Source organism: Orycteropus afer, unplaced genomic scaffold, assembly GCF_000298275.1.
Source record: "Orycteropus afer afer isolate SDZICR_OR568_19922 unplaced genomic scaffold, OryAfe1.0 scaffold00898, whole genome shotgun sequence".
NCBI lineage: Eukaryota > Metazoa > Chordata > Mammalia > Tubulidentata > Orycteropodidae > Orycteropus > Orycteropus afer.
In genome coordinates, this window is record NW_006922485.1 from 161,657 (window position 1) to 165,197 (window position 3,541).

Genomic DNA, 3,541 nt, shown 5'->3' on the forward strand with positions numbered 1-3,541 from the left:
AAACCCACTGGCCACTCCTTGGAAGGAAGATTGGGCAATCTACTTCCACAGTGATACCACCTCGAAAACCCAAGGAGGGGTCGCTATGAGTCGGGTCCAACTCCATGGCACATAACAACAACAACATTTCCAAGAAACCTTTGTTGTTATTGTTAGGTGTTATCAACTTGGTTCCAATTGAACCACTGCCATGCCCTGCACCATCCTCATAATCGTTGTTATATTTGAGCCCATTATTGCAGCCACTGTGTCAATCCATCTCATTGTCGGGCTTCTTCTTTTTCACTGACCCTCTACTTTCCAAAGCATGATGTCTTCTCCAAGGACTAGTCCTTCCTGATGACATGTCCAAAGTACGTGAGATGAAGTTTCTTCATCCTTGCTTCTAACTATCATTCTGGCTGTACTTCTTCCAAGACAGATGTGTTCATTTTTCTGAAAGTCCATGGTATATACAACATTCTTTGCCAGTACCATTCTTCAAATACAGCAATCCTTCTAGGTTCTTCCTTATTCATGGTCCAGTTTTGCATGTAAATTTCTTGAAAATACCATGCCTTGGGTGAGGCACACCTTAGTACTCAAAGTAACATCTTTGCTTTTTATAAAGAAAAAAAAAAAAACTTTAAAGAGGTCTTTTGCAGTATACAGTTATTTCCATGGGCATTGAATGTAGATCCAAGTAAATGAAATCCTTGAAACTTTCAATATTTTTTGTGTTTATCATGATGTTGCTTCTTGGTCCAGTTGTGAAGATTTTTGTTTTCTTTATGTTGAATTGTAATCCATGCTGAAAGCTGTTGCTAAAGGGGCAAGGAGGTGACATCTTTTGACCTCCTTTAACTACACAAGAGGAAGACAGAATCACCATCAGCTGTCCAAGGCCTGTTGCTATGAGGCCAGACATGTTACCACTTTCTAGCCCTTTACTATTCTTGACACTAACCATCTTTTTCATGTCACCCACCACTTCTCTGCTGGTCTTGATAATTTGCTGCAATGGCCACACAGAACTCACAAATTATGGGTTTCATTAGGGAAGCAACAGGCTACAATTCAACTTCAGAAATGTGCTCAGGATACAGTTTTTCAGTCAGGACAGTCTCCCCTCTGTTGTGCCCTTAGATACGTCTTTCTGGCCCTTGGCCTGTCGGCCTGGACTCTGCGTCTGTGGGCCAGGTAAGCCTGCCACTCTGTGCTGTGCCTCTTGGTTCCACTGCCACTGTTTCTCAGCCAGGTGTCTCTCTCAGCCAGGCATCTCTCTCAGCCAGTGGTGATATTTCTCCCCTCTGCCTCTAGGAAGGCTCATTTTAAGGCTGGCAGAGCAACAAAACTAACCAATCCCAATATCAGAGTTCTACACACTTTAGAGAGAGAGAGAGAGAGCTTTCCCAGAAGATTATTTCATGCTGCAACAACAGAAATATCCCACGTGGATGACTTTAACAATCAGGAGTTTAAAAGCAGCTACTCAGTTGCTCATGCCAAATTCCACCACGGAGTTTATTGCCAGTCTCATTACAGGAAATAACTACTACCAGCTTCCCTGCCAAGTTGACACATATTTGCATGGTCCCACCCAGTAATCCAGTGGGAATTGCAAAAACTATGACTAGAAAAGCCATACTATGCAACCCACTAAACCATAGCTGCCTTCATAAGTGATTCAAGTACTCATTGCTTTCAGCTAACAAAGTTGTATTATCTGCATATCACAGTTTGTTAATGAATAAACCATCATTGCTGCCTTCTAAATAACTTCTAAATATGCACAAATAATCCACAATATTATGTACTTGAATGTTTTAAGGATCAAGGTTAAATCTAATTGTCTGTGTATACTTTCTATAATCCAACTCTCTAAGCTCTCCTTTTTGCAAATTGGAATTATTTTTACCCCTCTTCAGTTCTGTTTATGTAAAGTTTACAGCCTAGAAAATTTTATGAGACAGTTCTACTCTGTCACGTGGGGTCATTATGAGTCAAAAATTCACTGGACTGCACCTAACAAAAACAAGTCTTTTGACATCTTTATAGATTTCCTTAATTGCTCAAGATTACTGACAGTGGTTTAGCACTTGATCAGCAAATTATTACAATGTCCTTACTTTTACTTTTCTGAATTTGGAGAGTTGCACGTAAGAAAAGGGTTTTACCTTGCTATCTTCTGTTCTATCTTGGGCTTCACTTCTCTGTTAAATATGTGTTCGATTTTTGGTATTGACCTCCAGTTTCCATTTTGTTTTGTCTTGGTTCTTTCTAGGCAAAACAAAAATAATAATAATACTATTAATAAATATTCCATCAATTCCTGGAGCCTTGTTCTTCGCCAATTCCTTCAGTGCAACTTTGACTTCTTCCTTTAGTACCATTAGTTCTTGAACATATGCCAGCTCTCAAAATGATAAAGATTGACCAGTTATTTTTGGTACAGTGACTCTGTGTATTCCTGCCATCTTCTTTTGATACTTTCTGCATCATTTAATATTTTGCCCATAGAATCTTTCAGTATTGCAACTCAAAGCTTAATTTTTATTCCTCAGTTCTTTCAGCTTGAGAAATGCCAAGTGTATTCTTCCCTTTTAGTTTTCTAACTCCAGGTCTTTGCACATTTCATTATACTAATTGACTTTTTCTGCTCAAACTGCTCTTTGAAATCTTCTGTTCAGCTCTTTTATCTTGTCATTTCTTCCATTTGCTTTAGCTACTCCCCACTTGAGGGCAAGTTTCAGAGTCTCTTCTGACATCCATTTTGGTCTTTTCTTCCTTTCTCATCTTTTTAAGGACCTCTTGATTTCTTCATAGATGGTGTTCTTGATGTCATCCCATAATTCTGATTTTCAGTCATTGGTGTTCAATGTATCAAATCTCTTCTTTAGATGGTCTCTAAAGTCAGGAGGGATATTATCACGGTCATATTTTGGCTCTCATAGACTTCTTGTAATTGTCTTCAACTTCAAGTTGAATTTGCATATGAGCAGTTGATGGTCTGTTCCACAATCAACTCCTGGCCTTATTTTTGCTGAAGATATTGAGCTTTTCCATTGTCTCTTGCCACTGATATAATCAATCTGATTCTTGTGTGCTTCATCTGATGAAGTCCACATGTGTAGCCAGAGTTTGTATTGTTGAAAAAAGGTATTTGCGATGAAGAAGTCATTGGTCTTGCAAAATTCTATCATGCGATCTCCAATATTATTTCTATCACCAAGACCAAATTTTTCAACTACCAGTGATTCTTCTTTGTTTCCAACTTTTGCATTCCAGTCACCAGTGATAATTAACTCATCTGGATTGCATGTCTGGTCAATTTCAGACTGCAGATAATTATAAATATCTTCAATTTCCTCATCTTTAGCTTTGGTGGTTAATGCATAAATCTGAATAATCATAGTATTAACTGGTCTTCCTTGTAGACGTATGGATATTATCCATTAACTGACAGCACTGTACTTCAGGACACATCTTTTATTTTTAAAATTTATTGTGATTTGGGTGAAGATTTACAGAGCAAATTCACTTTCCATACAGCAGTTCACAT